This window comes from Mesocricetus auratus, unplaced genomic scaffold, assembly GCF_017639785.1.
Source record: "Mesocricetus auratus isolate SY011 unplaced genomic scaffold, BCM_Maur_2.0 Super-Scaffold_100006, whole genome shotgun sequence".
Taxonomy (NCBI): Eukaryota; Metazoa; Chordata; class Mammalia; order Rodentia; family Cricetidae; genus Mesocricetus; species Mesocricetus auratus.
Window position 1 is genome coordinate 16,824,042 of NW_024429190.1, and position 25,239 is coordinate 16,849,280.

At 51.2% G+C, this 25,239-nt stretch overlaps 1 long non-coding RNA gene and 1 other non-coding gene across 3 annotated transcripts; one reads left to right on the plus strand and one right to left on the minus strand.

Moving 5' to 3' along the window:
- Positions 1-307: 307 nt before the first annotated feature.
- LOC121140795 lies at positions 308-13,056 on the plus strand. 2 transcript variants are annotated; one of them, XR_005877709.1, is made up of 4 exons: positions 9,242-9,565; positions 10,805-10,908; positions 12,421-12,494; positions 12,654-13,056. It is a non-coding gene; the product is annotated as an uncharacterized LOC121140795 (long non-coding RNA). The 2 variants fall into 2 exon arrangements; XR_005877708.1 differs by lacking the exons at positions 9,242-9,565; positions 10,805-10,908; positions 12,654-13,056 and adding exons at positions 308-467; positions 795-854 and having other exon boundaries at positions 12,421-12,647.
- LOC121141066 lies at positions 9,779-9,881 on the minus strand. Its single transcript, XR_005878004.1, has one exon. It is a non-coding gene; the product is annotated as a U6 spliceosomal RNA (small nuclear RNA).
- Positions 13,057-25,239: the final 12,183 nt, after the last annotated feature.

Below are 25,239 nucleotides of genomic sequence, written 5' to 3' on the forward strand. Positions count from 1 at the left end.
TATGGACACCTTCGGCCCTCCTTCTCTGCCTCTCTATGGAAATAAGAGTCAGAAATGCTTGACATTTGAAAAGTTGTTCCATTTTGGTTATATAGTGACAAAATTTCTCAGAAACACAGTAATTCACATTCCAGAACTAAAGCCTAGATTCCTGCTACACACGCCCTGCACGCTCTTGGGGACTGGGATTCATAGATGTTTACTCATCACCTGATGTTCTCTGTCACTACTCACAATTATTTGTTCATTCCATAGCAAACAAAGCCCTTAAAAAAGCTTTTCGGCCTCCTTCCCAGCATCCCCAGCATCTCCTTCTGTCCTGCACTACCTCGTCTGTAAGAGGGTGGCCGACTCTGGTTCTTAGAGTTACAGAGACCCCACTCTGCATTGCCTTAAGTAGCTCATTCCATTGTCTGTCTTGCTGACCCCTTCACTGGACTGCAGAGACCTTCTGAGCCCAAGATAAGGTATCTTAGCTTGAGGCCCTCAGAAGCTGACCATTGAACAAACATGTGTTGGGGCGGGGGACCGGCTGGCGGGAAGGCATGCAAGTTACCAGAATGGTGACACCCTCCACCCTCCGCTCCCCGGGAACTCAGGTGGCAAAAGGGAGGCATCAGGTTGAGGTTAAGATAACTGGATCTTGGGATGATGAGATCATGTCGCACCCCCTGCACCTTAAACCTCCTTTGGTTGCCCACTGCCCCATAGTCCTGAAGCTCCTGGCTCCAGCCAGGACTGTGCAGCCTGCCCACTGGCCCCATGTGTCCCTGACGGCCTGCTTTTCTCTCTAGCATCACGTCTGTCACTCTGTTCCGTCTCTGTCACTTCCTGGAAGGCCCCAGCGCCTCTGCGTAAGTAACTACCGTTTTTTCTCCAACGTGACTCTTCTGGAAGCTTTCGCGTGGGGAGGAGGGAGCGGGTGAGAGGTCTCGCACAAATCTGTCTACAGTTCTGGAGCCTCTCCCTGTAGGCGGGGCCCTGCTTGCTGGGCTTTGCCTCTTGGGGCCCAGCCTAGGGCCTGGCACCCAGGACCTCTCAGGGCAGGCCAAAGAGAGTCATGCGAAAGGCATGCGCTCTGTCCACAGCCCAGGCGCTGGCCTCTCTCCCTGGTTATTTTTATTTCTTCCCCCCTGCAGAGCTGAGGCCCAAGGGGGCAGGTTCTCCTGTGAAACCTGCGACGCAGATCCAGGACACTAGGGTCACGCCTCCCTGAGGCCAGTGGGCGTAGCCCTGCGGCTCCTCCTTCCTATCTAGCGCTCCCGGCCCTCCACTTAGGCCTGGGAGCTTTTTAGGCGGCTAGTCACCAGGGACAGAGTCATCAGGGTCCAAGCCCCACTTGGGCCTTCCTGCTCTGTCATCCCAAACAAGTCATGTCACCTTTCTCTGTCGAATGCTTGGAGATCAAGCTCCCTGGCAGGTCATGTTAAAGGTCAAACAACAAATCGCTAAGGCTAACATTTATTTATTTACTTGTTTATTTGTGTGTGAGAGTGTATATGCAGTGTGTGGGTGGTATTTGTAGTGGGGGCGGGGGCTGCACAGGGATGCCACGGGAGGGTGTCAGGTGTCCTGCTCTAGCACTCTTTGCCTTATTCCCTTGAAATATTGTCACCAAACCTGCAGCTAGGCTAGTGGACTTGCAAGCCCTTGGGGTCCTCCTGTCTCCACCTTCCACAGTCCTGGGATTACAAGCATGCCAGATGGTATCAGTCCTTTTACACGGGAACTGAGGACCTGAAGTCAGGCCTTCGTGTTTGCCCAGCAAATGTTCTTACTGGCCGTCTCTGCTACATCCACTAAGGCTAATCTTTGTTTTTTGTTTTGTTTTGTTTTGGTTTGGTTTTTTGTTTTTTGTTTTTTTGTTTTTGCTTTTTGAGACAGGGTTTCTCTGTGTAGCTCTGTAGACCAGACTAGCCTCGAACTCACAGAGATCCGCCTGCCTCTGCCTCCCGAGTGCTGGGATTTAAAGGTGGGTGCCACCACCTCCCGGTTTAAGGCTAATCTTAATGTAAGTGTTAGATCTAGAACAGAGTCACAGTCATCTGATGCAAAGTTCAAAATACAGCAAAAGGTTCCTGCTCAGCACTGTCCCAACCTGAACCCACTAGGTCCTAGGTGGTTGTCCTTTTGAAGTCAGCCAGAGTCCCTCTAGTGAGGCATGGGTGCAGACACACATTACTGCCAAAGAACACCTGGGTTGTACTACATAGCAGGTATTCACATACCTTCTGCACATAGTAGGTGTTCAGAGATGGCTGTGTTGATGTGGCACCCTATTGCCATTCAGAATTAGAGGAGTCAAGGACCTTTCCGAAAATCAGCAGTCAAACAAAACTGTCCTCAATTTTCTGAAATTCACCCCCATTTTATTGATAAGAAAAACAAGCTCAAAGAGGCCAGGCAACTTGGCTCAACTCACATAGCTGGTTGGTGGTGGAATTAAGAATCCTCCCTGGTTTTGTAATCCAGAGCCTGTGCTTGGAGTCACTTGACTCCATTCCTGTGGCCCCTAGGAAGACCTCATCCCAGGAAGTGTGTGGTAGCCGGTCTCCACAATCATGGCTGAGCTCACTTGCCCTGAGCTGTCCCAGTGAGGGCCCCTCATCCTTTGAACAAGCACAGGGACGAATGTGTGGGCATAGCCCCCAGCTTACCAGTGAGCCTGGCTTCCTCCTGGGGGCACCAGGCACAGGATAGAAGGAACCTCCACTAGACAGAGGCAGTCCACCTCTTACAGTGCCCCATGTCCAGAGGGAGAGGGACCTTGTCCTGTGACACACTTGAGAAACACAGCCTGCCCTGCCCTTCCAGTCCCTGGAAAGGGTGGCACCCAGGAGCATCCAGGAAAGGGTGGCACCCAGGAGCATCACTGGGGTCTTGGTTCTGGGACTGGCAGCTGAGCTGGCTTGGGAGAGATGTCGTAACTCACCCAGGAACTGGGAAGGGAGGCGCCCTTATCTTCCACTTTATAGATGAAGAACCAGAAGTCCAGGAATGTGGAGGTGGCCTGCCTTAGAGCCAGAATCCCTGGGTTCAAAGCCCAGCTCCATGGGTCACCATCTCTGTGACCTAAGACAGGTTACTTAAGCTTTTGGTCCTCAGTTTGCTCATTGTAAAAGGGCAGTGGTCAGGAGCTGCCCCTTGGGGTTGTTTGGAAAAATAATGAACTTCCAAGACAAAGTCCTTTCACTGAGAGGTCAGCAGTTTGAATCAGTAGCTCCCAAGAGTAACTGGTCACCCCAGGCTCCACTCTCTCCCTATCACCTTGTGTAAGCTGCACCAGATGCCCTTTAATAGCATTGTCCATAGAAAGCCAGCCTGCCTGAAGGGTCCAAAACAGTGCTCTGTCCTAAGAGAGACCAACCAAGGGATACTGTCTTCAACACCACTTTTTTGGCTTCCGGAAATGAATGTGCTCACAAGCACCAACTGGGCTGTATTGATACACAACTCCATTTGCCCAGGCTAGGTACAAGCTAGAGATGCCAGAGGGGAAGGAGCACACAGAGAGGCTGTGAATGCCTAGGAAAGTGACCTTCCTGCTCAGCCACCCTCAGGCATGACCATGTCCTGTGAGAAGGCAGAGCTCCCAGAGAGTGCCTCTACCTACTGTCAAGGGTTAATGCCCCTGCTCAGGACCCAGTGGCTATTCTGGGTGATTGGCTTACAAGGAACCAGGGTTTGCTTAGCAGTGAATGTCATTCATGGTTAATTTCCCAGGGCAGATTCAAATTCTAGTTATGAGCTTGGGACAGGTGCCTGTCTCCCCAGGAATTAAAATCTCTTTTAAGGGGTTCGGATATGTTTCTGCAAAGAGGCTGGGGCATGGCTCACAGGAAAAGGGTTGTGGTGCCACATAGACCTGTTCTGTCACTTATCGTCTGTGGCAGTCTTCTCATCTGCAAATCTTTCATGGACACAGTGAGGGAGGCAGTAGGAAAGGGGATTGATGGCAGGGCTGGATGGTGTGGCTCAGTGGGACACACTCATAAGGCTCTGTATTTAGTCCTTAGCGCCACAGGAAAAGAAATGGGAGACAAGCTAGGTTTGGTGGTTCATGTTTATAATCCTGGTGCTCAGGGTGCTGAGGCTAGAAGATCATCATGAGTTCCTGACCAGTTTGAATTACATAGTGAGTGAGCTCTAGGCCAGCCACAGTTACTGAGTAAGATTCTGGGTGGCAGGGAGCATCAGATAAGAAGCTATGAATACATTTCTTCTTAGAGGTGGTCTTGCAATGTCTTTCCACTTGGCACAGCTAGCTACTTATTTCTACTACAGTGATAGTGACTTCCTAGGAAACCAGAGGATCATTAGCACTTCAGATGCTCTGCAACCAGTTAAGGTACCAGGTTCTTCACCAAGTGGCAGCAACCTCCTCGGCGGTTTATGCAGTCTGTTGCTTGTGTGGGAGGTGAACTTGAAGATAGGCTTTTCTGGCGGATGTTCATGTCTCTTATCTCACTCTGTCTCAGTCTTGACAGGAATGTGGGATACCTTCGGGAAACCGTGGGGAACAGTGACCAGAGTTCACATTAGTTGGGTCATTATGCCCACTTGTACTAAGGTTCTCATTACAAAGAAGGGTGCTTCACCAGGTCTAGTGCCAAGGAGTTAAAGGCATCGAGCTGAGAAGAAGTCCATCTCTGTGAGTCAAATATATCCCTCAGCTATGGCTCCCTGAACAGGTGCCAGCATGGTGCTTCTGGAAACGCCCTCTGTGCTGAATTTCCCACTCCACCAACCATGGTTACTAGTAAGTCTTACATAGGCTTAGAAACGACAGCAAAACAAAACAAAAACTCGGCCGGGCGTTGGTGGCGCATGCCTTTAATCCCAGCACTTGGGAGGCAGAGGCAGGCGGATCTCTGTGAGTCGAGGCCAGCCTGGTCTACAAGAGCTAGTTCCAGGACAGCCTCCAAAGCCACAGAGAAACCCTGTCTCGAAAAACCAAAAAAAACAAAACAAAACAAAACAAAAAAACAAAAACAAAAACTCAACTCTGAATGAAGAGTAGAGAGTTCATATGGACCTGAGACCTCCCAGACTGGAACTCTGGGTGACCTACCTGGTGGGTCTGAGAACACTTAGTTGAGTCCAGGCTATGGCCACCTGAGCCACTGTGGATCAGGCCCAACAGAAGTGACAGGTACTCAGCAGGTGGCCTGAGAGACAGAGCTAAACCCTAACTCACTGTGCCTGTGGGTGTGTGCAGGTTCTCTCACAAAGCACTTTTTTTTTTTTTTGGAAAGTGACTCCACTCATCCCCCTGGAAGTGACATCTAAGCTGCACAATAGAGACCTTTTACCCCCAGATATGTGACCTGGAACCCCAGAAACAACCAAGACAAAAATTCCATAACTGGGGAAGGGTCCCTAGAGGCAGGCCACGGACTGGGAGATTGGGGTGACCTGGCCAGGGTGACTTTAAAAAATGAACTGAGAGCCTTAGGGAACCCATGGCCTGAGTCTGCAGTCCTCAGCCTTTTAAGGAAGGCTGGCTTCCTCAAGGACAGAAGCACAAGGAGAAATCTAAAGCCAGCAATGTTCCCAGGGTCACGTAGGAGAGTGGGCCACGCCTGGGACAGCCTGAGCCTTGAGTTGTGTTCACATTTGTCCCCAGCTGACTGCTCTTATTCTTTCAAAATGAGCAGAGCAAGTATCCTTGGGGCTAGGGATGGGTGGTAGCTACAGGCAAGCAGGAATAGGGACGCCTGGAGAAGAGTAGGTGAGAGTGAAGGAGAGGAAGTGGTGTAGTTGCCTGTGGGGGCAGGGAAGAGAGACAACCCTAGCTCCAAACAGCTGGCGGGTTCCTATGGGGCCCCACGGCCTCCTATCAGGCCTCCAGCTCTGGGACTCTGCAACAGAACCCTCTGGACACCTCAGGGATGAGTGTCCCAACTGGGCTCTGTACTCAGGCTGGAATTCTAGAGCCTGGGCAAGCTTCTCCTTCCCAACCAGATGAGGAAAGAATGAACCCCCAACTCTTGTGCCCTGAAAGATTCCTGGACTGGGAAAGGCAATTGGGCAGCCTAGTTGGCCCCCAAGAAAGCAATGGAAATGGTGTCCTGGGGAAATTGTTTCCACAGGGACATCAAAGATAGAGGGAAGGATCCCTTTCAGGAAGGGGTTAGTCTATGTGTCAACCTGGCCAGGCTACAGTCCTACTTATTCAGCGCCTACTATAGGCGTTGCTTGGTGGTATTCTGCAGCTGTAGTTTGTAGCCACTATCCATAGTTAGCAAAGACGAGTGCTCTTGTAGGCCTCACCCAAGCAGTGGAAGGCCTAAGGAGCAAAACAGACACTTCCTCAAGGCGACTTACCTAAGGGAAAAAGAATCCTGCCTTGGGGTCTGCAGCTTGCTGGCCTGCCCTGCAGATCCCAGAATGGCACACCCAGCCTTGGTCCTGCAAATTTCTTTACATACACTTTCCTCTTCCTAGAAGGAGACTGGCTGGCACCAGGAGGAAGCCTCATAGTGACTACACATCCCTCTGCTCATTTTCTACTTTTGAGAATTGTACATGGACTCAGAGATTGTAACTGACATTTAAAATATGGTTCTCTGCATTCTTATACAGGACCCTGCTCCGGCTCATGGAAGCAGTCAGGGAGGACCCTGAGACATGCTGGAGGAACTCTGAGCTAGGCTCACTGAGCTAAAAGAGCTGGGCAAGAGAGAGAAGCAACATAGTTTCACACAATAGTCTAGAATGCAGTGTGCACTTCAAACAGCACACACAAGTGTGTTCTGGAGACTGGCCAGAAGCCTGGGAGATGGCTCAATCAGTAAAGTGCAAGTATGAAGACCAGCATGTAAATTCAGGAGCACCAGTGTGTGCCTATGATCCTAGCCCAGAGACATGGAAGCCCCAAGAGGATCCATGGGGCTTGCTGGCCAGACAGTCTAACTGAATCAGGGAGCTCTGTATTTGGTGAGAGAACCTGTCTCAAAAAAAAAAAGTATGGTAGAGGCCGGGCAGTGGTGGCGCACACCTTTAATCCCAGCACTTGGGAAGCAGAGGCAGACAGATCTCTGTGAGTTGGAGGACAGCCTGGTCTACAAAGCAAGTTCCAGGACAGGTTCCAATGTCTCACAAAACAAAAAACAAAACAAACAAACAACAACAAAAAAACCCCACAGTTTATGTGCCTGACAGACTTACAAAATACATCCAACCAACAGATAGGACAGTCTCATGATCTGAAATATTCCTTGAAATCCCTTCCCCTCAGCACTTCCATTCTGATCCTGTCTCCAGAGATTCCATTTGCTTTTGCCTATTTTGAATTTCATATACATGAATGCACGCTGGCCTTCTTCTTTTCTCCTTTATTCATTCATTCATTTTGCCATACTGTAGAATGGTATGAGACTAGAAGTATATATGAGGAGTGCCCGTGGGCACAGCTTTTCTGTGCCGGGTGTCATCCGGGAGGCAGAGGCAGGTGGATCTCTGTGAGTTCGAAACCAGTCTGGTCTACAAGAGCTAGTGTCAGGACAGCCTCCAAAGCCACAGAGTAACCCTGTCTTGAAAAACCAAAAAAAAAGTCATGACTTAGTCATCTCTGAACCTACTCCCACACACACCTGCTATGTTACCTCCAGAGTGAGGAGACGTGTGAGTTGGGGGTGATAAACAGTCACCTGAATAGAGAAACTGTGTAGTTAGTCCAGGGCTCACAGGACAGGTCCCCTCTGTCTTCTGGTATTGGCATTGAAAGTCACCACCACCAAAGGCACAGGTTCCATGCAGGACTCAATGCAAGATGCACCAAGGGCATTAGGGACATGATTTAAAACCACCACAGGTGGTTTTTTTCCTACCATGCAGGAAGCCCTGGGTTCGATCCCTAGTGCCACAGAAATAAAATGGCCACAAGACATCTGTGAAGTGAGTATCTGTAGTTCAGTGAGGGCTGCTGTGGAGCCAGACACGCTGAGTCCACATAGATAATTTGACATAAAAACTACATTTCCATAGAAATGTAAAAGAGAACCACACAAGCAGAAGTTCCAGGCCTGGGCTGGTGTTGGCTGGGGGTCCTATGTCCACGTGCCTTCCAAAGTGCCACCCTCCAAGGCTGAACCTTGCCCAATCCTGATGGCAAGTCCTAACTCAGCCTCTGAGCCACTCTGGACCTTCTGTTCTACCTCGGCAACTGGAGCCTGAGCATCACTGGGGATGCTCCTGCCATCCTCCTCACAGATGCCAGGCTTGGCCTCCACGTAGCCTCTGGACACTAGCACATTTCTGTGAGAAAAGAGGGTCCATGTGAGCTTCTTCTGCACTGTTCCTCTCCAAGGTGTGACATGAGCAGTTACCAGACATAAGGACAGAGTTTCTTTTGTCCTCAGCCTGCCAGGAGTCACCACCCCTCAGAAGCTAACAACAGAGTCCCTTAAAAGCTGCATGCCAGGGTTTACCAGGTTCTCTGTTCTGAGGGTTGTTCAGGGCAGTAAAAATGTGTGAAGAGGCTACATGTGGGGCACATAGCCCACCCACAGACTGCTGCGTAGTAACAAGGAGCTGGCGCTCCGTGGAAAGGGACATGGAAGGAGAAAATACCCAGGAACATGGGGCACTAATCAATAATCCTCGCTCCTCATTTTGCAAATGGAGCATTGAAGTCTGGAGACAGGAAGGACTCTTCTGAGGTCACTCACATACATTACGAGTGGCCTGATCTCCTCCCGGACCCTGCCCTGTGGTCAGCTGTCTTTCCATTCTGCAAGCTCAGCTCACGATGCTCCAGAGCGGTGGCTGAAAGGGTGAGAACTCTGGCTGGTGGCAGGAGGGTAGGACATAAACGCTGACCACACAGCACACCTCTCTGGCCAGCATTCTAGATCTCATTAAATTCCAGCAGCCCCCAGGATGGGCAGATGCAGAGTGGGTCCTTGGGGTCCCTCCCCTACAGAACATGAGCCTGCCATGTGTGGTATGAGGCAGGAGTGGAGCTGATAGGAAATAAGGCTGGAGGCCCATCCAGGGCCAGATAACACCAAGTCCTGGATTAAAATGCCTCACCTGGGGGATGATGTGTGGCACTCCAGGTTATAGGCACTCCTGGTGATAGTAAGCAGGCAAACTTTAGGTCAGGCTTTGGAGGGAGAGGAAGAAGAGGATGAAGTGGGGGAACCAGGCAGAAGGCTAGTCCAGAGGTCTGAGGGAGACTTGGTGAGGGTCTCAGCCAGACGGGTTTAAATTATGAGGGGCTATATGAGCCAAAGTCATTAGGCCATCAGGATACATTTTTCAAAGAAAATCAAGAGCCTTTCTCCCCAAGTACCCTCATTTTAGAAGCAAAATTTAAAATTTGAGCTTACTGGTTTTAGGGCATGGGCGAGGTTGGCTGCTGGCAGAATGGTCACAGAAAACAAGCAGCTAAGGGCAGCTGGGAGGCTGAGGTCAGTCTGCTCTGGACAGGCCAGATTTCTGTGGTTCTGAGTGACCATCAGCTGGCCACAGACCTTCTAGCAGGCAAGCTGGCAGGCAGTCCAGCAGGCTACAGGTTACAGACTGGGTGCCACCCCTGGGTTCAGCAGGGTTCACAAAGGTAAGATTGGAGCCTTATTCCCCCTGCCTGCCTCCCTCCCTCCCTCCCTCCCTCCCCCCTTCCTCCCTCCCCCCTCTCTCCCTCCCTCCCTCTCTCTCCTTCCCTCTATCCCTTCCCTCCCCTGCATTAGAATTCAAATTCTTAGCCCCTGCTTCAGCTTCATGTCTGCCTGCGGCTGCCATACTCCCTGCCATGGTTATGGAGTCACTCTCTGAAACTATAAGCAAGCCCTCAGCTAATGCTTTCTTGTGCAGGGGCCATGCTAATCTTCTCTGTATCATTCCAATTTTAGTATATGTGTTGCCAAAGCGAGCACTAATGCTTTCTTTATAAGCTGTCTTGTGTCTCTTCACAGCAACAGAACAGTAAGTAAGGTACCATGATTATTTTAGATTCATTTTCTATGCTTGAATGGTTGACTTTTGGTTCTGTAAGCCAAACCCAGAGCCTTGCAAATATTAAGTGTACCCTGTGTACCATGAATCAATGAATAACACCCCACACCCTTATTTTTAGGCTTTATGACACTAGGAACAATTTCTCACTAGGACAACATATAACACAAAGTTCTCAGCCTGTGGGAGTTGAGCCTCCAATACTGATGAGAATATAGTATGCTTATAAAAACAAGCAAACAAAAAAGATTGGAGCCTCTTCCCAATTCTTGCTGCCTACTTTGTGTGTTTAGAGGGTACTGAAGTCTCCAGAGAGGAGATGGCATTGTGCTGGTAAGGTCACCAAGAGGGACACCTTATTCATTTCTGGGAGAGCATCATTAGCCACAAATGTCAAGATTTGAAGTGTCTATTGGTGCAGAACACAGGTTCAAAGTATTTCTGCACACTTAGATACTTTATCCTCATAAGGCCCTGGGAGTTCATAGCAACTGTAAAGCTAGGCTGACAAACTTAAAGCTGTGTCACTGTTCACAAAGCTTCAGGCTCCAAAGGGCTGAGTTGAAACCCTATTCTGATGCTGATAGTCCTAAGATCTAAGGTAAGGTATTCCCTCTCTCTGACTCTCAGTTTTCTCATCTGCGGAGTCAGTTTGTAGAACTGCCTCACAGGGCCTCTGGGACAGTGGCATTTTGCCTGGAGGACATTTCTAGCATCAGGAGAATTTGCCCCTGGGTTCAGGAGACTGAGATCTTAGTTTTGAAGTGACAGATAAGCAGACATAAGAGGGCAAACCACATGTCTTTTGTTGTTTTTCTGGTTGGCTGGCATTTTACATACCCAGCTGGTGTTTCCAGCTGCCACTTGGGGCCAGAAGGACCTTTCCTCCCCATTCCTAAGTGACACAGCATCTGTACAATGACTGAAGGCCATCTGGACAGCATCCAGGTAGGCCTTTTAGAAACATTTTTAGAGAGTGGGAGGGTAATCCTAAAGAAGTCCGGGTGTGGTATGATGAGAGCCCAGAGTCTAGCCAAACCGCCTACTCTGTGATCTCAGGCAAGCTAGCGAGCTAACCCTCACTGAGCCTCGTTCCTTCAGTCAGTGGAGATCTGGGGTGAATCAGACAGGCCCTTCCAAGTAGCTCTCCTAGTTCTGAGTTTTATGAGGGAAGTGGACAGGGAGACAGTGACAAGCAGTGTGAGCCCTTAAGCTGGGAGAAGCATGAACCTGGGTGGCGGTGGGGTTCATGGAAGAGGGGAGACCAAGAGTCATAGCTCTCGTCTCTTCCACTGGGAACTCAGACGGAGTTTTTGTTTCAGAGGTTAATTGATTTTAAATTAAGATTTGGTATAAGAGCAGTACATGGTGGAAACGCTCAATAAAACGGAATAGTTTCCAGTGAAAACCCTTTCTCTGCCATTCCCAGGAGGACTTGGTTGTTCACAACTTTTCAGTGTGAGCTCCTGGAAGCATCTGAGAGTATGGAAGCATGTGTGAGCAATCAAGAGCTGGAGTAGCCAGTGGTGGTGGCACATGCTGGTAGGATTTGCTGAAGGAAGCTGAGGCTGGAGGAAGGATCATGAGTTCAAGGCCAACCTCTGCTACACATTTTAGCTGGGCGGTGGTGGTACATGCGTTTAATCCAGGTACCTAGGAGGCAGAGGCAGGCAGATATCTGTGAGTTTGAGACCAGCCTGGTCTACAGAGAGTCCAAGGAGACCCGAAGCTACACAGAGAAACCCTGTGTAAAAAAAAAATCAAAAAATAAATAAAAACACAAAAAGAGTTGGAATAAGTGATAGTAGTGGCTGCCTGCTGGGTGGTCACACACTGTGCTCATTCCCTGAGCTGTGGCCTCAGACATATCTTTAATCCAGGTAATGCTTGAAGGTTTCTGGGAGCAACCAAGGATGAGAGCAGGTGAGAGCAATAGTCCCTGGTACCTTTTCCCAACATGCCCAGTTCCATGACACACACTTCGAGTTCCTTGTCCTTCTCCACCTTCCTGTGGTGGTTACATGTGGCTTTAGCTGTGGAAACTGAGGCTAGGAGGAGCAAGGTGACTTTGGATACTATGTGGCCATCCAAGGCCATTCTGTGTTGTGATGGTACCCACAGGACTCTGGAGCATGAAGGACTACTGAGTCCTGGTTTCTGAAGGTGTGCAGGCAGCATTAACCACAACTCAGGCAAGCTGGAGGCAGATGTGGAAATCAGGCCAAAGAACCGCCCAGCCTCTGACCTTGGGACTCTCTGGCGTCGATCCTGAAGTGCAATGTCAGCCCCTGCCCACACAGGTGGTGATATGGGTGGCCATGTAGGCACCTTTGACCTGGTGATCTTTAACTAGATGACTCAGCTTGGGAGACGGGGCGTCATGCTGAGTCACACACACTCTGACAGATGGAAGACTGTGCCCGTAGCAAGTCACTCCATCTTTCTCTTCTCTTTTTATAGACTGAAATTAAGCAGAGCATGGAAGGGCATGTGTGTAATCCCAACACTCAAGAGTTAAAGGCCGGAGGATCACTGTGAGTTCAATACTAGCCCATTTGTTGTTAAAACTGAGGTAAAATGCACACCACAGATACTTAGTCATTTAAAGTGCCAGTTCTGTGGCATGTATCCACCTACAACATTGTGTGACTGTCATCTCTGTGTAGTTCTAAAACATGTCCCTCTCTCCAAAGGTGACCTCACATCTATTTATTTGTTTATTTCTCAAGTGCTGGGGATGGAAACCAGACATGCCTGGCAAGTACTCTACAGCTTAGCCCCCATCAAAGCTAGAACTCCATGCCTACCACATGTCCACCCCTGATCCTCCCCCTGTCCCTTCCCTAGCAACTGCTGAGCTGCCTCATCCCTACTGGCTTCCTGTGGAATCACACAGTGCAGTATTCAGCCTCTGGTGGCTGGCATTTCTCGTGGAGCCTGTCTCGAAGGCCAACAGGTTTGCAGCAGATGCCTGCGTGTTGCTTCCTTCCATGGCTGTCCCAGACCCCACTCAGTGGGTGACCTTTCTCACTGCCCTCTGGTAAAAGTCTCTCCAATTCAGTCATCTGAAGCTTACAACATGAAGTCCTCATCTAGTGTGTGGCTCTCATCCTTGTTTCCACGAGGCATTTATTGAGCACTTACTGCATACTGTTCTTAATGTTTTATCTATTTTCACTCAGGGTGCTTTTTGTCGGTTCTTAGTCCCTCCAGTAGCTGGGGTGGGCCAGATGATCAGTTCCAGAGACAGGAAACGGACAGCCGAGGAGTTATCTATAGAGGAGGACTTGAGGCCAGGCCAGCCTGAGCCTGATTCATGCCACACATGCCCCTGGTCTATGCCCTTGCCTGGATGCGTGCAGACTTCACCCTGGGCTGGGCACAGTGGAGACTTTCACTTTCCTTTCCCTAGAGCTTCCTCTGCTTCACCTTTCAGTCACTCATTTGTTTTTACAATGACCAATCGGAAACAGAAGACGTAACTCTAGAGTCAGGACTGAAATGAAATTGCTGACGGTGAATTCCGTGGAAAGCTAGATTTTAACCAGTTCATGTGGCAAAACCACCCAGAGGGCCGCCCACCACCAGGGTGGCAGGGCTCCTTGGGCCAACAGGAAGACTACAGTATAAATTTGGTATTGTTTTAGCTTTTCCACTTTTATTCTTCTTTGGCTGGTCTTTTCGGTTTTTGAGACAGGGTCTCACTGTGGGGCCCTAGCTAGCCCACAACTCTATGGAGACCAAGCTGGCCTCAAGTTTGCTGCAAACCCCCTGCCTCTGCCCCTCCAGTGCTGGGATTAGAGGCATGTGCCATCATACCTTCTGCTTTCACTCCTAAGGTGAGCAAGAATCTTTTGTACATTCATACAGGAAGCCAAACTTCCTAGCTCGTACCTTTTACCTTGGGCCCAGCTGGCAGGCAAACCTGAACCCTGTGCAAGGTAAGACCTGGGCACCCACACTGAAACTCTTGTTGAGATAGTCTTTCACCTTAGGACCTTTCTGACTCAGCGTTGTGCCACCCCACCCCACCCCAGAAACCCTCTGAGCCTAGAAAAGAAAGTAAACCGTGCCTGGCCCAGAGCCAGCACAGAGTCTACAGATGAAGTCAAACCAGAGCTTCCAACCTCAGACCACTTCGAGCCTCCAGCAGGCCCCTGTATAGGTGCACCCCAGCCTGGATCCGCAACTCTCCTGGTGCTGCCCACCCGCTCCCCCAACTCTCGGCCTGTGCTCCGCCTTCTACCCTGAGCTATGTCACCCCCACATTCTCGCAGGCACCAACCGCCATGCGCAGGGGCGCAGTCACAGGAGACAGCTGCAGGCACAGGGTGCTGGCCCTGGCTACAGCGTGGCAGGTGCTTCTATGCCCTTGTTTGGGGTAGTCCTCACCACCTCCCGAGGAGGCAGGAATTGCCCGCTTTGCCTCCCTTGCCTGATTTCTCAGTTATAAGGGGCCAGTCATATAGCATGAGAAACCACTCAGAATGGTTACTGCTGCTAAGGGCATGCAGCCCACCGTCAGTTGGCATCCAGCGGTCCTCCATCCTCCATGCTAGCCCTACCATGTTCTGGCTCTGCTTCCCAGTGGGAGTGAGTCTTCAAGGACCAGCAAAGAGCTCCTTGTGAAGCAGCCATCTGTGCACAGTGAGTCGACTAGAGCACCAGATGGCCAGTGTTCTAACCCAGGTCTGTCACGTACTCTCAGTGTGATCCTGGGCAAGTTTCCTGACCCCTCTGTGCCACTTCCTCCTTCCTGGCATGAGTAGCAAGAGGAGAAGTCAGTTTAGGAGTGGCTGTAGGACACCTTGATTGGACCTATTCCCTCCGTCTTGCAAACATCCTGAGTTACAGGGCCCATGCTTACTGAAAGTGACCCCCTGTTGCTCAAATTTCTTCCCTGGGGAAGCATAAAGCCACATCTACCCCTCCTCCCGGGGTCCCAACAAAAAACTAAGGCATGGTTCTGCCAAAGTTCACCCTAGGGAACTAATGAACCTATTGGGCTTCCTTACAGAGCCTAGGTGGGGTTACTTACAGGGGTACGGGCACCCCTCCCACAACCTGCTGCACATGAAGAGCATTACTCAGGTCAGCTGGGGGCTTCCTCACAGCCATGTGAATGAAGTCCTCACTCTAGTCATCCTGGCCTTTGTATACTCTACCCCCCACCCCCAGGCCACAATGCCTAGTGGTAGGACACAAACAACTGGATACTCGGGTGAGAACCCCAGCCTTGCCCTGCCCCTCGATGTGAGAGTGGACGCGTCAAAAAGCTGAGATGACCTTTTGGGGCAGCTGAACGCCCCAAAATGGCCATTGCTCGGCTCAGAGGGCAGTCGCTCGCGACACCCCCTTACGGGGCAAAGGGTGGAAGTTGGACTCCTGGACAGGACCGAGGCTCTCTGGTAGTCAGATTGTTAGGGAAGGGAGATGGACAACTAAGTCCTTCATGGAAGTGCAAGGTGGCACAGCAGAGGCATGGGGGGAGGAAGCTGCTTCTGACCCCACAGCCACCTCGGCTTTTGGCAGGACACCCAGGGTTGAGCTGACCCGCCCTGAGCCACAGCTGCCAGGAAAACAGGTCAGAGAGGGCGGACCCTGGCAGGGTGACACTGGAGACCTCCTTGGTGTCTCCAGCAGGGTGGTGGGAGCAGGCTGGCTGGGCTGCACCCTGTTCTTCTTGGAGCTGTCATTCTTCCCTGAGGACCAGGCCACCCAACATGTTTGTAGGCCAGTACCAGAACTACAGCATCTATGGTGGGTGGCAGCCCTGTCCCTACTCAGCTGCCCTGACAAACCCTCGCCAAGAAGCAGGCCCGGCCTCATTCCCTCCGTGTGAGGTAGACTGGTTCTGAGGTTCAGTTTCCCAATTGACAGGAACTTCTGCCTCACTGAGTCCCTGGAAGCCGGGTAGAGAATGTGCATTTCAACAGCTCAGGCTGGGAAGGTCTGCTGCCGTCCCTGTTACCGACCTATTATCAGGGTCGATGGAGGGTGACTGCTAGATTCAGGAGGAGTCAGAGATTTGCATTCTTAGCTCTGCTTCTAGTAGCTGAGTATCTTCAAAAAAGAACCCTTTTGAGCCTCAGTTTCTCCACCTGTAAATTTTTTGAGCTGGGGAGTCTTTGGGGCCTAAGGTGACCAGGCTTGGGGAAAGGACCACCCCAAAGGGGATTAGAACCACATAAGGTTTTCTTGGCAGTCACAAGCATCATCCTCAGAGACCAAGGCCAAGCTACTCCCTGGTCTCCTGAGGCCACCCTGCCTTGGCTGATCTCCTAGACCACTGCCTAAAGTCAGCCTTGAGGTCCTTCCTACAGCCCTACCCCAGCTTAGCATGAGCCCCACTGCTTAGGAGGTATCTCGCTGTCCATGCTGGATGTGTGGCTTCAGGAGACACAAGCCAGTGGAGGCTGGTGACAAACACATTGAGTGAGTGCCACCAAGATGGGCAGAAAGGCAAACATGAGGGTGGGGGCTCAGGACCAGGGGTTCAGACAGAGCTAACCCAGGGAGGCAACTTGTGGCCGGGCCTTGGGGGACTCCCTGACTTACTTCTGCCCCTGGCACTGCTTCCTACATTCTCATTTTCCTCTGCCCCACCCCACACCAGGGTCCAGCACAGCAAGTGTCATAGCGCCTGTGAGCGCTACAGCTGAGGTAAACAAGTGAATGCATGAGACAAAATGAAGAGATCCACAGTATCCTGCCAGACTCCAGGATGCACTCAGTGAAAGACAAACAAACAAACAAACACTTCACTGTGGCAGACGACAAACCCCAGTATGGAAGACTATGGGGAAATTTGATGTCCCACTGGTGGACAGCCCCCTTGGCTTCTGAGCCTGGTAGCTCAAGGTTCCTCTCCCCAGCCTGAACAGCCTGAGGGCAGGGCCATCATCACAAAGGCTTGCAGTGCCCTGTGACCTTGGCTCCCAGGGACCTGAGAGTGACAGCCTTAGCTAACACGGAGACCACATCTGCTCAGGCATTACCCTGGGACCCAGAAGTGACACACCTCAGGGCTTATGGCGAGGCTCCCTTTTATATTTATGCCTGAGCGCCATGGTGCCAGCCATGCTGGCTACTGGCACCGTCTCTAATTATTGTGTCTGTCCCCACACCCTGCCGCAGTTCCATCTGCCTGAATGGACTCATTAAAGTCGTATAAAAGGAAGTGACAGGGTGCTAAGTCACCAACAAGGGAGAAGCTTCCCAGAGCCCTCCCTCCTCCAGCAGGGGTGAGGACAGAGAGGCTGTGTCTGCCAGGAAAGCCTGACAGGGCTGCAGCCAGCGCTTCCTGAAAAGGGAGGTGTATGACAGAGACTGCGGAGAGATGGGGGTGGCGAAGGACATGGAAGCAGGGACAGGGACAGAAAAAGAGGAGAAGCTTAAGAGAGGCTGGGAGCAGCTGACAGGAAGGGGTGCGGCTGGATGAAATGCCTTAAAAGAGCTTGGGCTGAACACCAGAGGCTCCGGGTCTGGGCCCAGCCAGCCCGGCCCAAGCCTGGGCAAGTGTTGGGAGGTGGAGAGAAGGCAGAGAGCTGGAAAAACTTCCTGGTGCCCCCTCACTGTTCCCATGGGAAGCCCACCTGTGCATGCCCCTCTCGCTCACAGGCAAACACATACAGCTCTGCCCCACACCTCCTTCCCTCTCGTGTACACCTTCACAAACACACAGCTCTGCTGACGCGGTATCGAGCACCCTGCACACACCACAGGGCATACTGATGTGGAGGACTGGGCTCTTTGGCTCAGTTGTCCACACACAGGTTAGCATGACAGGGACTTGATTAGCTGGGGAAGCAAACACAGAGCCAGCCACAGGCAGCTATGCCTAGCACTCTGGTCCCTCAGGGGGTTATCAGTCCAGGCCTAAAGTACACGTGTGGCCTTGGAACCTTCTAGATCGTCAGCAGGGCAGATTCTCCCTAAAGATGCCATATAGACGGAGTGCCAGAGCCGATCTCTCCCACCATTTATTCATTCCGTCACCCAGGCATCAGCAAGTAGCTGTCCCTTCAGTCACCCACATCCCTTGTTTTGAGGAAGGCCAAACCTCCCTGAGGGGTTTTCTCATTCAGGGCTTCTGGGTCCACGGGTGCCTCGGCCTCTGTGCTATGTTGTGGGTCCCCACCGTCCCTGATATGATGCTCAGTTTTAACTCATGTCACAGACTGACCATTGATTCCCTGTCAACCTAGGGGTGGGGGTGGGAGAGGACAAAAAGCAAGGTGCTCACAGGGCAGTGCCAGGAAAGATGCCAAGATGCCTGCCACCCACTCTGGAGAGGACCTTCTCAGCTGACAGAACTGAACCCCTCCTCAGACCTCACAGAGCCTGGGGGCTTCCTCAGAGTGCAGGGGAGACTGGAAAAGCCAGGGCTGTACACAGAGAGTGACAGCTCAGACAGGAGATCCTGCTGCAGGTAGAAGCCCGAGCCTGCTTCATGCAGTGTTGTCACGAGCTGATGAGCTGGGCCCTTGTTCAGTTGTGACAGTGGTGATGGGTGGGGGCAAGCGCTTGCACTGGCATTTCCTGCAAGGTGTTTTCGGAAGCCCGACAGCCAGCGCCCTTTGCGCCCGTCTTCAGTACTTCCCCTTTTAGCTCCTCACCCTCTGAGGTGGCTCTGTGCCAGGAAAGATAAAGCGGGAGGCACCAGCGGGAGGGCCTGAGCTCGGGGAATGAGGCCCATGGCACCACTGGGGTGACTCACTAATGTCACCTGCATCTGAAAATGGAGCCTGCCACTGGGGCAGTGGGAAAGTGGCAGAAAAAAGGGGGGGGGCTTGACTTAGTGGTTGTCAGTTTCAGGGAGGAAAGAGAAGGGCATCTCAGAACTGTTTGTAATCTCAGTCCCAGGGCATCTGGTGCCCTCTTCTGGCCTCCTCAGGTATGAGGCACGCACATGATGCACAAATATGCATCCAGGCAAAATACCAATGCATATTAAATAGGTAAATAAGTAAATAAATAACATTTTGCTGGGCAGCGGTGGCATATGCATTAATCCCAGACTTAGGAGGCAGCAAAAAAGAAAGAAAAAGAAAAGTTCTGCTTGTGCCTGTCAAGCTCAGGACACTGTGACCTACCTCAAGACAAGAAAGAACCTCAGAGTCTGCACTTCAGCTGGGTATGAGTGGGTGTGTGTCCAGTAGATATGTGTGCACCAATGCTGGTAAGTGCCTGAGTGAGCCCTCTCAGTGGCCTAGCACTGTTTCGTAGGACGGTGACTTGGAGACTCCTGTTTCCTGCTCTTTCTCCAGTTGCCAGGACTGGAAGCAGGTGGGTTATTATTCTGGGATGTTCTGAAGCCTGGTGCTTTCCTCACCACAGCTGAGTTTCTATCTTTCCATCCACCCATCCATCCATCCACCCACCTATCCATCCATCCACCCATCCACCCCCACCCATCCATCCACAGGTACCCCACTGAGATTCATAGATTAATGCTGTCACTGAAGAACCCTGGGTACCCTTCTCCTTCTCCTTCATCTTCTTCTTCCAGCGAATACCCTGTCTGCCCTATACTAAAGAGTACTAGCCCTGCTCCAGCTAATCTTAGTGTCTCTGCAAAATCCTATATCCATCTCACTGAAAGGGTAGGAGTGAGAGAGTCTGGGGATGAAGGATAAGATTAGCATAGTCTGTAGTAGTCGTCACTTTGAGAGTCTTGCACAGCACTGTTCTCCACCCAGACGGTGGAGACCCTGGTGTCCACCCATCCCAGGTGGGCTCTACTTTCTACTATGGGTCATGCCCTTTCACATCACCAGTAGTAACCAGGAAGCCCTCTTCTGTCATGGGCGATGAATGGTGATAATGGCAGGTAGCTTTGATACCAGCCCAGCTTGGAGGTTCAGGCCCTATGCTTGTCCAAAAGAAGAACAGGAAAGCACCAGTTCATATAGCCTTGAGCATTTTCCAACAGGTTGCTGGCTCTGTCCCCTCCCCCAACCCGGAGAGGGATTGCTTGTTTTGGAAGTCAAATTCAGAGGTGATTCTTCCCACCAGAGAATCTGCTATCTGTAGCAGCAGAAAGAAGTGGAGTAGGGAAGGGCACAGCGGGGACAGCTTGGGAGCCCAGATAAGGGTGGAGCCTTCGTCCTGGCCAACTATAGAAGTCATCGTGGAGGGCGGGGCTGGTGGTGTCAGCCTGGCCCTGGAGAAAATGATTTTTTTCCCAAACAAGCTGGGTTGAGGTGGTGCGACTGTAGCTAGATGCCGAAGGTGCTGCTACAAACGTTCCAAGGGGCCTGCCACGGTGCAGCTTTGCTTTGAAAATCACTCGCAGAGTTTGGCGAGTGAGGGGTTTTGGTTTTTGTCATCCTGGCATTCATTAGTCCTTAAAAGTTCTCACATTAAAATTCTAATTATTTATCGCAGACAGAATGGAAAGCAAAAACAAGAGGGGGCCTGACAAAAGCTACCTTTAAGCTTTATTTAATTCCTTCAGCTGGAAACTGTGTGTGTGTGTGTGTGTGTGTGTGTGTGTGTGTGTGTGTGTGTCTGTGTATTTTAGAGGCTGTCAGGAAGAGACCACACCTGTATAATGAACATTCAGCTAGGTCACCTGTATAATGAACATTCAGCTAGGTCACCTGTATAATGAACATTCTAATCTTCCTCTGTTACTAACGTGGAAATGACATCAGCTGGGTACAGGGGTGCTGACCAATAGGATAACTTTCTGGAAGTGTGATTTCTAAGAGTTTTCCCTATTGCAGTAAAAAAACTTACCATTGCACATATTTGTAGACAAGCTCCCAGCTAAACACTCTCTGGGCCTGAACAAGGCAGTTTTCAGTCTGCAGATTCTCTGGGTCAGAAAGGATTTGGCAGGCTTCTTCTCCCAGCAAGCCCCTCATCTCCCTCCACAGCTCTGGACTTGTATACCCCCAGGGATGGGAATCTCCTTCCTGGCCCTGAATTTCCCGGATCTCATGGCCCCACCTCTGGGAAATGTGCGCTTGGAGTGAAATAAAGCATGTGTGCCTGGGCTTCACTGCTGACATTGGTTACTGACTCAGCAGGACAAATCCAGGTCCCTGTACATCTGTGGCCAGCTCCACACGTCCTGCACCTCTAGTCTGTCACACACGCTGCCTGTTCAGGGCCCCTACACACAGAGTCACAGTTCTTTGCCCGGGGCTCCAGTGTGGATTCCTCCCTGGGGATCCCCGCCTGGCCACTCCCACATGCCCTCCTCTGCCCCTGCTGACCACTCAATACCTACCTGTTGCTCTGTTCCTTCAACCCTTGCTATAACTGGTGGCAGGTTTGAGGCTTCAGAGCCAACTCTGTACCCAGAAGTTCCTGGGGTACAGCTCTTTCTTTACTCTTGCTCTCTTTCAGAGGAGCACTTTGATGATATGCAGAAGATCTGAGTTTGACTGGCAACACTAAACGGAACGACAAAAACCACAAAACCAATATTACTGGCTAAACGTTTGGTACATAGGGTTCTGACCCACCCAGCCTAAGAATGAACTAAGAGGGTAGTAGGTTCATTGTTTACTCCGCAAGAAATGGTCACCAAGTGGGTACTATGAGCTACTTTTCGTGAATGTCAGGGACAGAGGATAGGCAAGTCAGGACAGGCCTGGTCTAACCCAAGTTCTTTGTATTGGAAATAGGTAGACTTATCACTTCCATGGAGAAAGGCAGGGCAGGAATTGGACAGAGAAGAGAGGGAGAGTAGTGAGAGTTTATAGATAAGACAGAAAACACACACAGGGAAAACCAACAGGGCAAGATGACAGAGAAGGGCTTCAGCTGCATATGCCCATCCAGCAGGAAACAGGGCAACGTTAGCTTGGTCTTGAAGAAGGATGAGGTTGTCTCATAAGGGCCAGATTGTCTATGCAAAGGCCCTATAGCTTTGGTGTGTTGGAGCTCAGTGGAAAGCCAGATTTCTCTGCTTATTGAAAATGCCTTTTGCCCATAACAAATTGACCCTAATTTGAAGGGATTGCCAACAGAGAGGTGTCTCCATCTCTGGCCACACACAGCGTTTGTGTCTTCCTGGAAACCAGCTCAGTGTAGCTGGCACAGCTTCCTCCCCAGGCAGGCTCTGAGCAGCCGGCCGCTGTGTGGTGAGGAGAACAAGGCTACATTATGAGAGTTTCACAGGCTGGCCGTGGGCAAACAGAAGGCCTGAGTGTGCCCAGGGACAGCAGACTGCTTAGAATAGATCACCGAGCTTGGCTCTGGAGCCAGGAGAGCAGCCAACAAAAACCAGGTCTTTATGAAGGGGAGGCCCAGCTTGGCATGAACAGTGAGCGTACCTGCCATCTATCTGAAGCCTTTGATAGGCCTCTGGCTCTGGTGGCCCTGGAGGCACGTACACTCGCAGCAAACAGTTTACAGGTAGACTGGTTGCTAGAGGGCGCAGCTCCCAGCTTCCTTCCCTCTGCCTCCCACTCCAGGACACAGACAAAAGAAATCAGTGGCCAATGAAAACAGCCACTGAGTCTCAGTGCCCTGGCCATGAAGTGGACAGCTCCTCTATAAGCCCAGGAGGTGGGCTGCAGGAGCCCCTCCTACAGAGATGGGAACTGGTGGTCAAAGAACCGCAGACACGTGACCCAGTTTCATGGCTGGTAAATGACAGATGGGCCATGGAGCTCAGACCTGCCTGAGCCCAGGTCTGGTTCATGATGTGGTGTGGGTGTGGTGTGGTGTATGTCAGTACTCTTATCACATTGGCTATGGAGAACATCACTCAAGATTGTATGACCAAACAACTGTTTATGAAGATTCTTGGGCTCTGGAATTGTGTGGGACTACACTGCTGGGCTGGAAAAGCCAGGACTTGCTCAGTCCTCATTGCAGTGACCAGGCTGTCCATCAGGGGACTCAGCTCCTCCTCTGGCCTCTCCCCACAGCCCTTCCTGGGAGCTGGTTGGGGCTTTCTCACAGCATATAGCCCTCTAGAGGAGCATCTCCAAGGAATGGGGTTTGGGGACTGCAATGGCTGGTCATGAACACTGACCCAATTCTAGCCATCCATGCATGTAAATGCCCTCTGAGCCTGGCACAGGGTGGGGCTTACCAGGACCTCAGAAGACGCTCATAGGTACATTGAACTCATGGATTCTCCGTCATTATTTCCAGAGCAGGAAACTGAGGTCCAGGGAGCAAAATAATCAGCTTAAGACCACTTTGCTGGGCAATGCTACACCACACTGCCCCCTCGTGGCCACAGGTAGCATGTCCTGAGCACAAGGCCAGGGCTTCTAAGGTGTTAGTCAGGGACCAGGCTCTCCTGAGGCTAGTGACTAACTGGTAGCCTTGGCAGGGTTCTGGGTGACAGCTGCTATTAGTGCTAGTGAGGGATGGGGGCTCTGCACCTCAGATAAACCCCATGACTTCTCACCTGGTTCTCCCGGTCAAAATCCCCACAAAACAGGCTTTACAGAAAGGACAGGCTGAGGGACCTGAACATAGGCGCTTCGCATCCATCCCGACCCGAGCACAGCTCCTTTTCCTCTTTTCTTCCTAGAAAACCCGGCAGCCTCCTCTTGACCCCATGGCGTTCTCTGTGTTCATGCTCAAGAATGTGTCTCTACACAAGGGGGCACATACATGTCTCTTACCTGGAATAGGAAGACTTTCTGATCTTTCCCTTTTCCTTTATCCCTCTCCCCTCCCCTCCCCTCCCCTTCTCTGTGCTTGACCCTCTCTCTCGATCTCTGGGTTCTGAGACAATACCTCACTACGTAGACCAGGCTGGCCTCCAACTCACAATCCTCCTTCCTCTGCCTCCTGAGTGCTGGGTTACAGCTGTGTACCATCCCACTAGCCCTGATCTCTCTTCTGGGGGTCGTACATGAGTTTCACTGTTCCTCTAGACATGGAAAAACATGAGGAGCAGACAGAGCTTAAGTGAGGAGTTTCATTAGAAAAGGGAGCAGGGGGAGGAAAGAGAAAAGACGTAAAGAGACACAGAGATAGAGATACAGAGACAGGACAGAAGAGAAGAGGGAGGCAGGAAAATTCCTGTCGGCCCCAGGGGAACAGCGGGAAACAGAGGAACTCGAAAAAGAGCGGGAGTGGGTCTTTCTTTTAAAGGGGTCTTTTGCGCTTGCGTGCAGACTAGCAGTCATGGAACCTGGGCTGACCAGGGTACTGCCTGAGGGCATACCGACAAGGGCAGGCCAGCATAAAGCCTGAGTTCTTACACCAGTCATGATAAACGACTTGGATGCTGAGTCCCCCATGTAGAAACGATTTCAGCTTCAGTGCCAGAGTCCTCCTGACGAGAGAGAGAGAGAGAGAGACAGACAGACAGACAGACAGAGACAGAGAGACACACAGAGAGAGACAGACAGAGACAGAGACACACACACACAGAGGGAGAGAGAGAGACAGAGAGAGAGAGAGAGAGAGAGAGAGAGAGAGAGAGAGAGAGAGAGAGAGAGAGAGAGAGAGAGAGAGTATCGCCTTTAATGCCAGCACTCATGAGGCAGAGGCAGGCACATCTCTGTGAGTTCCAGGACAGCCTGGTGTACACAGTGAGTTCCAGGACAACCAGGGCTACACAGAGAAACCATGTCTTAAACCAAAACCAAAACCAAAAAAACACCTGATAGGAGCTGGCATGGTGGTACATGCCTGTAACTCCAGGGCACACCAAGGACGTAGAGGATCTGGCCATTCTTGGCTACAGAGAAAGGTTTTGCTGCCAACCTGGGTTTCATGAGACCCAGGTGTGGGGAGGAGGAGAAGAAAGACAAAAATAAGTAAACAAAACCCGATGGCGAGGCGGCATGCTACTCTTGTGGCCACCTCAGGGCCTCTCAATATGCTGCCTCTTGAGCTCTGCCTCCTGACATATTCTGGATATCTTCTGGCCTCTGTTTTAAGCTCAGCATAGGCAACACCACTTGCCTAATGGCCCTGTCCATCCTGGAATACCCTAGAACAACACTGGGCACTCTGCTCCTGCCAGATAAGATGCCCCTTTCCCTAGACCTCTTTGTCCCACTCAGAATAGAGACAGCCTCTCCGTGTTCAACCACCTTCTGCTGCCCTGGTGCACTGGACTTGGGCAAAGCCACCCAGAGCCTTTCAGACGGACTGCTGCCTTTTCAGCCTCTGCAACCACAAGAGCCAATTCTCCAAGGACCCCTTCCTATAGAGCTATGTGTGTGTGTTCTTGGCTTGGCCTCTCTGGAGAGCTCTGACTGATGCAGTGTGGCAGAGAGGAGGAAGAGGGGAACTGGGCTGACGTAGGAGGGCTAAGAGGGTAAGAGCTGCTCTAAGGCATGTGCA